Here is a 12,784-nt window from a genome sequence, read left to right as displayed (position 1 = left end):
GATAACAGATTCAAAAAATAGCAATGAATTACTCATAAGCGTTCTCTTAAGCATTATAACCAACCTTCCAGTTCAGAATCTGCCCTCACAACTCACCTCCTGCCAATGGGTCATGTGGCCAACAAGCAGAACTAGACAGGATGATGTGCATATTCCTCTCACCCATAATATTTCCCACTCTAAGTTAATAAATTGCATCCTAATCATTTAGACGTGCCCGTATCTCTTAAAGGTTCGTTATTTGTCTAGGAGAGTTGAGTTTTTGACTTTTGGTCTTCTTGCTTGGTGGGGGAGGAAAAAGGGCATGACTTGGCTTCCTCAAGCCCCATGATTAACAGGATACTGACTGACAAATCGAATCTGTGTCTGTAAGGCAGAAAGGTTCACACTATGGGCTCAAGTGCACTGAACAACATAAATGTCACACGGTAAGGGAAGCCAGTGTGCATCACGACCTTGTCTCTATTGGTGTACACCACCAATTCAGGTCTCTCCCACACACCACCCTGCACAACTCTGCCAAAGCCTATTTATCTTTTTAAATGTTATTTTCATCTTTCCACCACTTAGCAGCTACAACGGCCCCCTGTTGTCTGTCTTTCAGGTCAGATTTCAGCTCCTCTAGTTGGTAGGGAGGGCCCCTCTGCAGTCACCCCAGTCTTAGCACGGATGGCTCTCCCACCATCGTTCTTCTACCCCACCCCCCTGCTCTTCCAATCTAACCCATCAGTTCTTCCCAAAGTTCTCCCCTTACTATAAAGTCCTCTAGGTACTTCAATAATACACATCACTGGTCTTCAAATTACTCTGTCTCTGTTACACCTATTCAGCTCATTGTCTAACATTATACATAAGCTCAAATACCACAATACTTACCACTTTTATATCCCTTGTTCCAAGTACATGCCGGGTATGGGGCTAAACAAAATACACGGGGAAAAATACAAGTTTTCCTAATAAATGAAAACCAAATACTAAAAAGTTAAACTTCCTGTCTACATCAGCGTTGGGTGTGAAATTTTTTTCTCTTCTTTCTGCAAGCCCACACCATTAGGTGTAATGGAGTCCTTTAAATCTGAAATGCACTTAATCAAAACGGCAAGGCCTATAATCGAGACTCCCATCCAAGTATGTATTTTAATACAGCAAAAACTGACAATAAAGCAAATAAGCTTCCTTTCCCCAGGGCTAGGCCCCAACATAACTGTTACGCTCCCCCTGGGACACAGCAGATTGGGCTCGGCAGGCGGCAGCCTAGCAAGTCAAACAGTTATTACCCATTACCTCACAAACCTGCAGACACGCAAATGTTTGCCAAAAAGATACAGGGTCAATGGTGAATATAGCCAATAATTATTTAATAGTGCCTCCATGAGCCAAACGTCACAGCAATGGGACTGGCATCACTCCGAAGAGTTTATAAGGACATTACATCAGCAAAAATGAAAATACTTGTGCGGTTTAAGCTCTTATCCCAATGTTTATCACAAGACAACGCTTCGCTAAAGGATAGCAGCTTGTTCATCTTTTTAAAATAATGGATAATTTCTAGGGACCTTTAATCTTTCCTCAGTTTTCATGCCCTATAACGATCAACCCTTTCTGCATCACACCAGCAAAGCATGTAAAGAAACTGTGATGATTTTTCATTATAATAGTTTACAAAGCTGAGTGTGCATGTAGCTTCCTAGGTAAATATGCATTTAAAACAGGTGCTCCGTAGGAGCACCTGGGTGGTGCAGTGGGTTAAGCATTTGACTCTGTTTTGGTTCAGGTCGTGATCTCAGGGTTCTGAGATCAAGCCCCGAGCCGGGCTCCATGCTCAGCGTGGAGTCTGCTTGAGATTCTCGCTCTGCACCTCCTGCTCATTCTCTCACTCTATCTCTCTCTCAAATAAATAAATAAATCTTTATAAAAAAAAAAAAAGCACTGCCTGAAGATAGTTCCCCAATTGGGAAAACTTCAACTTATTAGGCTCTCCCACCCCCAAAAAATCCATTAATGCAACAAAAATGTACTGAGTTCCTAAGCTAGGAATTAGAGATTTAATAATGACCATGAGTTTGAGTTCCCCCCCAAAAAATTTAAAAAGAATGCTCTAGAAAGTATTTATTCATGTTTCCAAGAGTCTTGCAATATTCCAAGGTCAATTCAAGTTTCTGCTGATACCCAATTTTAAATAGTTTATTCAAACTGCCAGTGCTTGGAATATTTTCAAGGAAGGCAAAGTGAAAATTCTGCACCATAACTTCTATCATAAGCACCTAAGCAAAATTCAAAACATCCCCCATATAGTGTAATTATTTGATGACTGCAAAGATATTTTCAAAAGATCTGACCAAAAAATGGTAACGGGTAACAGAAAATCAGTATTTCAACATGTGTTTATAAATTACATATCAAAGTTTAAAAGTTAGCAGTTATAATTCATGAGGTAGATTTGTCCTCCATTACTATTAAACAAAGAGGTGATAGCAAATCACCAACTCACATTACCAAGAACTCTAGAATATCAGAATTACGGATGCCGTCTAAGAATTAATACCTATTTGAAAGACTATTTCCACAGAGGGAAAAGCAATTATTAGGCCCCTTAGAAAAGTATAAGCTAAACAAGTCCTTCATGACACAGGCAAAGCGGTTTTTTGTTCTGTGTACAGAACCCATTTCCCCTTCTGAGACTGCCTAGTCATGTGCTGTTTGTCACTAACAGACTGGATCATTCCTCAGTGTGACGATTTTGCTCTCCAGAAAATAAAAGAATGAAATAAAAATATTCCATTGTCTGATGCTCGGGACATACTAGACTATACAAAAAGTTGACTCTAATTGGTTTATTATTTTAAAAGAGAAAATGTTAACTAAAAATGTATGATGAAATTGTTAAATCTGATCCAGTACCTTGAACACTAAAACACTATACTAAGTATGTGTCACCGATGTACTCCTCAGACAACAGAACTTTTTATGTCTCCATAATCAGAAGAAAAGGTTATGTAACATCTAAATCATACACCAGATGATCTAAATCATATACTAAGTTATACCAGTTTCATGGAACATTCTCCAGAGTATATTATCTACTATAGGTAAATACATATTTATACACATATTTTTCTCTTCATTACTCTCCAAACATATTTAAGTAATCAGGGGACACAAATGTTATAATTACTTAAAGCAACATTTCTCACTCTGAAATAATCTGAACTTGTCGTATCTTTATTCCTTGTGTCTCCAATACTCCACACGTCCTTTGAAAGAAAGTCTTGTTGCACTTGTGAATGGTCATACTACTGAGGGTACCCCAGAATGACTGCTCAACTCAGCTGGAGTGCTATAAAACAAAAAAGGATCTACCCTTAAGGCAGCACAATTCTCTCTCAAGTTTTGATCAGTTGCTTTTATCAAAGGGCAAACAATTCAACCTTCCTTCTCATCACTATAACTCATTGGTGATAATACTGGAGAGAGAATATTGGAGGGAAAAAGAAAATCTTAAACATTCCATATTTACATGGGTATTTTCCTCCCTGGTGTCTCTCTCTCCTTTCCAAAATTCAGGTAAGGAAATACAAGACTTTATCTCCTTATGACTTATTTCCCCCTTTGGGGGTGCTATACTTGGGAAAAGCATCAAGTGAATGCTGTGGCCTTCTCTATTTGCTTAGTACTGAAAAGCTGAACAGTTTAGTGTTATTTTGCAAAAATCTGAATGTATCACTCCACCCTTCTCCCCACTTGAGCACTGATGAAAAGACATTGTTAGTACATTCCACTAGTCAAATTCTGAAGAATGACCTGGGTAAACAGTACATTAATCACTGTCCTTTCAAAAGCTAAATTTACATTCTACAATTTCTTGCTATGGAAATAAATTTTTAAAAACACGCAGAAAGGATTAGAGCTATCACAACTCTATTTTTAAATAGCCAAGTTAATTCCAGAAATTAAAAGTGCATTTCCCTCCATGGAATCCTGATTCACATGTCGAAGAATGACTTAGATTTTATACATTTACTTTGGAAACTTTGAGACGCCTGTCAAATTACAAACCAACTGCACAAACATTCCAGTGACATTTAACTGCTACCAAACCGCTAAATGTTGATCTTTAATAGGACACAGCTGTTAGTGTCACACTACCTCAGTCTGAACCAAGATTTGATTGTTCTGAGCCCTTTTACCCAACAATGAAATCCTCAGGGGAGGATTTGTTCTGTTTTGTTTTATCCATGCAGCAACCCCCAACCCAATGAGGATAACAGGTGGATTGCGGCCATCCACAATCACATGTATGCTCACAGTCTCTCTCTCTCTCTCTCTCTCTCTCTCTCTCTCTCTCTCTCTCTCTCTCTCTCTCTCACACACACACACACACACACACACACACACACACACACACACACACCCCTATTCAGAACCACTGTTGGCAGTTCTTCAACTACTTTAACAAAAGGCTCAGAAGGCTTTCTGAAGGTTTTCTTAGCTCAGAAGGCTAAGAAGAGTAAGGACTCAACTATCAGGGGCTCCAGACTAGAGGCTGGGAGAAGGGATATCCTGAAGAGCAAAGCCAACAAGGGGCAAAGGTGGACTGCAAGCACTGAGCGACTGCAGGGCCTGTGGCCTTCCACTGGGCCATGCTGCCTCTCCCAGCATGGCGGGGTTCACGGACCCTCCCTGCTGCGCGAACCTCCTGTTCTCACCACTGCCCTTCCAATCCTTGGTTCTAAAGCATTTATAAGCCTCTATCGCAGCAGGTGCTCCATAAATTGCTAGAACTACATCAGCAGACTTCTACTGAAAGTATTTCTCCATTGCCTAATAGCCAGAACTTACTTGTAAACTGTCTGTTATATCTTCAAAAAACCTAAGGTTACTGACAAGTCATTTTTATGTAAGCTTTCCTTTGTATGGTAATAAGGTCAAAGTAAAATATGCAGCCTCCCCGGTATATTTTAGATCCTCAAATAGTACCTCTTTAAAATGCACTGCATTTCTAAATAGGCAATTTCTCAAGCACTTACCTCAGTAATAATTTCCTTAATCTGAATCATTTATATAATGACTCCACCAGACTCATCTTGTAAAAATGCACTTGTAGTCAAATATAATTATATGTATACAGCAACAGCTGCTAATAAATTAAATGACAACCTTCACCTAGCGGTGCCAAAGGCTCTAACTAATTCAAAAGTTTATAAAGAATGGTAGAGAAGAGGCGCCTGGGTGGCTCAGTCGTTAAGCGTCTGCCTTCGGTTCAGGTCATGATCCCAGGGTCCTGGGATTGAGCCCCGCATTGGGCTCTCTGCTCAGCGGGAAGCCTGCCTCTCCCTCTCCCACTCCCCCTGCTTGTGTTCCCTCTCTTGCTGTGTCTCTCTCTCTGTCAAATAAATAAATAAAATCTTTAAAAATAAATAAATAAAGGTTTAGCAGAGTACTTTAGAAAGCTATGGAACAGAAAAAGGGCTTCATCTTTCCTTCATTTTCTTTCATCCGTAAAATACAGTGGCATTTATCTCCTATCTCTTTTCAGCTCCTGAGAACGTAAGGGGAATAAATGAAGTAACAATTTTGGTCCCTTTGAACAAAGTTGCTTATATAAACCTTTTTTTTTTCTCACAAATCAAAGACTAGCTTGCACAGGTAACAGAATCTCAACAGACCAAAGTAAAAAATCATAAATGGCACTATCCCTCTATAGAGTATTTTCAGATTCATACTTTAGTCTCAAGAACAATGGGGCAGGATGACCTCACCTCAGAATATTATAGGTTAGGCCCACCCGCCAGGTTTACTAGCCCAAGGCAAGGTCTCAGGTCTTGAACTTTAAAACCTAAGTTCTATCTACTACACCACTTAATGTCCCAAATCACAGAAAACTTATATTTGTGAGAAACTATACAAAAGAAGATGTTTCTTATCCACCAGCCCTGCCAAAATAATAATAACAAAATAATAAAAAGGTAAACTTACCTCATAATGGTACCTCCTCATTTGCGTTACCTTTAAAAATCAGGGGCTAACAACTCAATAATAACAAAAAACAACCGAAATCAAAAACAGGCAAAGGTCTTAAATAGACATTTCTCCAAAGGGGGATATACAAATAGCCAATAAGCACCCGAAAAGATGCTCAACATTAGGGAACTGCAAATCAAAACTATCTTCACACCTACTAGGGTGGCTATTACAATTTTTTTAAGGAAATTAAGTGTAGGCAAAGATGTGGTGCAATTAGAACCCTTAGGAATTGCTGGTGGGAATTTAAAATGGTATAGCCACTGTGGAAGAGAGTTCAAGCAATCCTCAAAAATTTAAGAATTACTCTATGACCCAGAAATTCCTCAAAAATTTAAGAATTACTGGGGCGCCTGGGTGGCTCAGTTGGTTAAGTGACTGCCTTCGGCTCAGGTCATGATCCTGGGGTCCTGGGATCGAGTCCCACATCGGGCTCCTGGCTCATTGGGTAGGTTGCTTCTCCCTCTGACCCTCTCCCCTCTCATGCTGCTTCTCACTCTCACTCTCTCTCTCAAATAAATAAAATATTAAAAAAAAATTAAGAATTACTATATACCCAGAAATTCCTCTCCTAGATATACACCTAAAAAAACTCAAAGGAGGAACAAAACAAATACTCATACATCAATATTCATAGCAGTATGTATTACTCTCAATAGCCAAGAGGTAGAAACACAAATGTCCATAAACAAAATGTGGTATCACATACAATGGAATTTTACTCAGTCTTAAAAAGGAATGAAATTGTCACTTGTTATACCACGGATGAACCTTGAAAACACTATGCTTAGTGAAATAAGCCAGCCACAAAAGGACAAATATTATATGATTCCTTTTACACGCAGTACTTAGAATAGGCAAATTCAGAGACAAAGCAAAATAAAGGTTACCTGGGGCTGGAGAGGAGGAATAAAGGAGGAGTTACTGTTTAGTGGGTACAGAGTCTATGTTTGGGATTAGTAGTGATAGCTGTACAACATTGTGAATTTCCTTAATTCCACTGATCTGTACATCACAAAATGGAGAAAAGGGTAAGTTCAATGCATTTTTAATTTTTTATGTACATTTTACCACAATAAAAATAAAACTCAAGGGCTAAATCTACAGTTGCCAAAAACTGAAGACATAAGCAAAGAAAGTACTAAGTGTTAAAACATCCCCTAATGAATACAGTGAACCATAAAGTCAGCATGCCGGCTTCTAATATAAATCAGGTTTAATACTGTTGCCAACTGACACCAGAGACCTGTTTTCCCAAGCAAGTGAGAATATTACCAATGGTTTCAGATCTGCCAGAAACAAACTATGAATTTGATACCTAAGACCAACATACCTGATATAGAGAGATGGTAGACAGAGATGATATAATCCAACTCATGAGAAGTTAGAAATGAAGAAAATGAAGCTCAGAGTTACCTTTCCACGACCATACAATCAGTTAATGATAAAATAATGACTAGAACAACTCAGGGCTCTTCTTTCTCCTAAACCAATGCTTTTCCATATGCAGTTTAGTCTGCCCACATTACTTATCCTCCCTCTCAAGATATAGACAGCATTCATTTTTAAAAAGCTTATTCAAATGTCCTGAAAGCTGTATTTCAAAGATCACCCTACAACTCTTGAATCAACTTCCCTTGCGGGGGGAGGTGGGGAGGGCTCATTCTCATACCCCTGGATCACTAAAGAATTAATAGGCTGACACAATATCCGATGGAGGTAATTTCAAAAGAACAAGGACTAAACTCAAATCCTAGAAAAATGGAAAATCAATATACCCGAACAGCTTAAGGGTTTCACTTTGCTAACAGGTAGAAGGGACAAAAGAGTCTTCATACCTAAATGCCTGACTACAAAAGGACAATCACTGGTGTCACCCACATCCATAATCAAATGTACCTGTACTGCTTAAGCATCCCACCAGCTTGGAAGCTCTCAGTTAAGTCGACAAAATTCAAGACGCTATTTGAGAAAAAGCGTCCAAGAGCTCACTTGGGTAAAAAGACCAATCTTATATGGGAAGTTATTTGCTAATCTTCTAGTTTATAAAGAGATTCAGGACTATTTAAAGAAGGCAACACACAATACAACGAGCAAAGCCAGAAAAGACAATGAGCGACTAAAATGCTATCGCAAACTCTCACAGGTAAATAAATACATAAACTCTCATTACAGCCACTAAACAAGGAAAGTCACGGAACTCTCCTGCCCACATTCCACAGAAACTTCAATCGAACACACACCTCTGTCCCCCTCCAAGATCTAGGGCCTAAAAATTTGAGAAAAACTGCACATATCACCTTCCACACCCCCACTCAATACCAATGCCTTAATCTTCGAAATGTGGTCACCAAGTGATACTTCTTCCAAGCGCAGTCACCAAATATTTACTGAGCTCTTCTGTGAAAGATGCTACCGCAGCTACAAAGTCATTAGTGACCTGTTCACTGTTATCAAGAGCCTTATAATCCAGTGGAAAATAAAAGATGTTTACACATAAAAAAAAAAACTTCAAACGTGTAGATGAGCTTGGCTCTGGCATCAGACCAAACCTAAGCTTTGACCTTTTAAGACTTTAGCTCTCTACACCTCAGTTACCTTATGGATGATGCGGACAATACCTATCCTGTAGTGTGACTGTGAGGTAAAAATGAAACAAGCAACATGCTTATTAACACAGTGACTAGTGCAAAGTAAGCACTCAGAAGTCAGCAATATCCTTGTTCGTTATTATTACAACAGAAACACAAATGCTGCCACAATGCATTAAATGGCATCAAAGTGTGGAGACCAGAATAGACTCTCTTACTGAGGGGACTGAGCAAGTCCGAGAGAGAAATGCTCGCATCCAAGCTGCATCTTAAGAGAAAGGTCTTGTGGAAAGAGAACAAAGAGACCTTAGTTATAACCTGGGTCTGAAGCTAGCTAATTTGTTTTGTGGCCTGGGCAGTGGGGGAATATCTAACACTTTAGGGTCTCGGTTTCTTCATCTATAACTTGAAAAAGGCTGAATTAAATGACTGCTAAAATCTTCTGGAGTCAACATTCTGTGATTTGGTGTAGGAGCCTGGTAGGCAAAGTGAAGGGAAAGAATCCTAGATATAGATAATGGAATGGCTTACAAAAATTCAGAAAAATATACAGCTGTACAAAAGACAGGGAAGAATCTTTTTGCTAGAGCATAGGATCCAACTGCGGGGTGCCAGGGGATGAGACTGCTCATTTTGACTCGCCTTCCAGTACAAGGGGGCTACTAGAGGTTCCCGAGCAGGAGAGTAGCATAATGAAAGAGCATCTAACCAAAAGAAGAAGGATGTGATAAAACAGCATAGAGAGCAGAATAAACTGAGATACGAAGATTACGGTGGTGATAAATGATCAGGACACCGAACGGATGGAATTCTGGGGTGGTGGATGGGAAACAAATGGGAACTAGCCATGGAGAAGACTTACAAATCCCCAAATTCGTGCCCCAAGTCTTTAGATTAATTTGAAACATCGCTTTTAGAAAAGCCCCTTAACGTCTCTAGGTTCCCTTACAGAATCAAATTTTTATTTCTTCCAATTCTAAAATTCTAGGATTCTAAGATTCTGATACAACTAATCTGGTTTGGGGCCTGGGCTTTTTCCCCCAAAGGTCCCTGCATGATTTTAACGTACAACCAGGGTTGAGAATCATTGTCTCCTGGAAGAGAAAGAGGACAGGGAACAGGTGGCAATTACTTCACAGGACATCTCTGGGTAGGCCAAAAGTGATGGGGACAGAATTCTCGGGTTCAACTGCTAGGAGCTGACTTACCCCCAGACTGGAAGGAGGCCACCTTTCCCACGGAGGAGCAGGAAGGAGGTAAGGACGGGTAAGTCAGTGTTGGGTAGAAAACCAGTTGTTGTCAGCTGGTCATCTCCCTCTTCTCCATGTCAAGAATCGGTTTCAAATACCAATTATTAAGTCAATTCACAGTACTATCAGTACCTCAGAAATTTCTGTACAATAAAAAGATTATCAAAGTCAGTCAATATATTCATTTATTTCAAAACAAGCTAAATATTTTAATAGTCTGACTCTATTAAAACTTCTATTTCGTTGACTGGTTTTCATTCACCCCACAAACATCTGTATATTGCTTGCCGTCAGTCACTGGGAATAGACAGACAATATAGAGGAAGTAAGAACACACAAATTTCTATAGTAAGAAAAACTGATCTTTTCAGGATTTTAAAATCCAACCTGGTAAGTGTCACATTTCTTGGTAGACACAGAAAACACAGATATATTAACTCTACTTGTGGAAATCAGAGAAGACTTTACAAAAAAAGCTGACATGTGAGCTGTGCCTTTAATTTCTTTTCTTCAAAAATGTCATCTATCTTTAAAAGGCCAAAACATCAGGGCGCCTGGGTGGCTCAGTCATTGAGCGTCTGCCTTGGGCTCAGGTCATGATCCCAGGGTCCTGGGATCGAGACCCGCATCGGGCTCCCTGCTCGGCGGGAAGCCTGCTTCTCCCTCTCCCACTCCCCCTGCTTGTGTTCCCTCTCGCTGTGTCTCTCTGTCAAATACATAAATAAAATCTTTAAAAACAAAAAAAGCCAAAACACCTAAGGATCTTAATTCACAGAAAACAATCTTCAATAATTTTTTTTAAGATTTATTTATTTATTTGAGAGAAAGAGAGTGCAGGAGCAGAGTGCAGAGTGGAGGGAGTGGGACAAGCGGACTTCCGTGCTGAGCACAAAGCTGTTGGGCACAGAGCCTACTGAGCATGGAGCCCGCGAGGGGCTCGGTCTCACAACCCTGAGATCACGACTTGAGCTGAAATCAAGAGTTGGATGCTTAACTGACTGAACCACCCAGACACCCCTTCAATCATTTCCAACAGACATTTCAGAGAAGAGCAATGGCTTTATCAAGCATTCTATTTCCTTAAAAATATTTCTTGTGTAAAAATAAAACACACACAAATATATACACAACGATACACAAAAACAGATATCAATAAAAATGTATGATAGGCTACAGTTACATGTTCAGGAATCGAAGGTGTGTTGAGGGCAGATCTTCATTTTGATATTTTCTTTTTATTTCTAATTTACCTGACCTCCATTTGTTTTTACTCAAGCAATTTTACCATACATATTGCCTAGATGATGCCTCAAATCCTTTGTTACAGTAATGGAGAAAATAAGTACCTCTCTAAATACACAGACTGGTATTTCTCCCACAAGAGACGCGAAGCCTGTATGGTGTTATATGGACAATCCAGTACAGATTTCAACTGCACTAATTCACAATTCATTAATATCATGAATGGGAGAGAAATAAATCAAATTCTTCCAGTTGCTGTCACCATCTGGAAAATTTACAGAAGAAACTTTATTTACTACACATGATGATATTCATAGTTTCTGCAGTTAAACCAACTTCACAAATTTTTTAAAGTGTTGGTTTTTGTAAAAAAAAAAATTGATGGTCATATGATATAAAAATGATCTTATGAGGTTATCTTACAAACCAAACATGCCTAACACTGAAAAGGAATACTTCTAACTAAAACACAGTATAATCTTTTATTTACTCCCAGACTTAAATCAATGATGAATAAATACAGAATTCCATAGTACTTCTTTCTATTCTCAGAGAAGAAATGGCTTTTCAACACACAATATTTTGTTTTTATTAGTATAGTACGCAGCTGTATTATCTGTACTTCTGCCCAACATTCAGTAAATGTTCAAAGTATTTAAAAACTGGCAACTCGTATTTAATACTTAACAAAAGAAGCATGATAGTGACTACTGAGAGCATAACAATAAAACTGAGCCACATCTATTCTGGAAAAGAAAATCTACTAAACTAAAAAGAATGATTGCTTATGGGATAACATTCTCCACATTAAACTGTGTATGGGAAAAAGTCAATTTAGAAAAGTAACATGCTTTTTAAAATGTCAGAGAGTAACTTCCCAGAGGTTTAGAAACATGACATAAGTCTTATGATGTACAAAACAGATCTTCACAAATTCAGTTATACATTTAAGCTTCTGATGAAACTTCATCTGTTTACCCAAATCAGAGGAAATAAAGGTGTCTGTAGGAAACAGGCAGCAGCTTATCGATCCAGCATTACGAGGCTGACCATCTCCATGTGGAATGTTTAGCCACATTACATTGGAATAAATGGCAAAGGTTAAGATACAAACCCCTTCTCGTTTCCTGAGGATGGACTTTATAACTCTGAAATATGTTGAAACCCTTGCTTTTCCAAATTCACAGTCCTTTAACCCATGGCTCAGGAAGCAGACCATCAGAATAGGAAGAAAGTAATAAAGATGTTATTCAAAACAAAATCTGACAACATTCACTCTTGAAATATTTTGTTCTTGGGCACCTGGAGGGCTTAGTCAGAAGAGAATGCAACTCTTGATCTCAGGGTTATTGGTTTGAGCCCCACACTGGGTGTAGAGATAACTTAAACTTAAAAAAAACATATCTGTTCCAATAAAAACCAAATAGTAAGACAACTGTATAGATGGTAAAAAAAAAAAAAAAAAAATCACAGAACATAAAATGAGAAAAGACTTTCGAGACCACTAACTTCACCTTGCTTTCCTATCTGTTGATGAATTAAGACTTTGGTAGCAAGGTTTTATTCTGCTCTACAGCACTTTTCTGTAACACGGATGCTTTTTTTGTGCTACGGCTAATAAAGATTTGACCCTGCTCTCCAAAGGAAACTTTACCACATTTAAAGAAACATATTCCTTGC

At 38.8% G+C, this 12,784-nt stretch overlaps 1 protein-coding gene across 22 annotated transcripts in view; it reads right to left on the bottom strand.

Moving 5' to 3' along the window:
* Positions 1-12,784, bottom strand: part of EPB41L2 (erythrocyte membrane protein band 4.1 like 2) — a 205,546-nt gene that overhangs the window by 172,647 nt on the left and 20,115 nt on the right. The window contains exons 1-2 of one of the 22 annotated variants that reach the window (XM_027601141.2): positions 11,209-11,369; positions 9,821-10,005 (exon numbers count right to left, since the gene is read on the bottom strand). The exons of the other annotated variants lie outside the window; for them this stretch is intronic. The gene's annotated coding sequence lies outside the window, so the exon portion shown is untranslated. Of the gene's footprint in view, positions 1-9,820; positions 10,006-11,208; positions 11,370-12,784 lie in introns of those variants that run through there. 22 annotated transcript variants of the gene reach the window in all.

The sequence above is a fragment of the Zalophus californianus genome, chromosome 7, assembly GCF_009762305.2.
Source record: "Zalophus californianus isolate mZalCal1 chromosome 7, mZalCal1.pri.v2, whole genome shotgun sequence".
Taxonomy (NCBI): Eukaryota; Metazoa; Chordata; class Mammalia; order Carnivora; family Otariidae; genus Zalophus; species Zalophus californianus.
The sequence above is the reverse complement of the archived record's forward strand: the minus strand, read 5'-3'. Positions and strand labels throughout refer to the sequence as shown.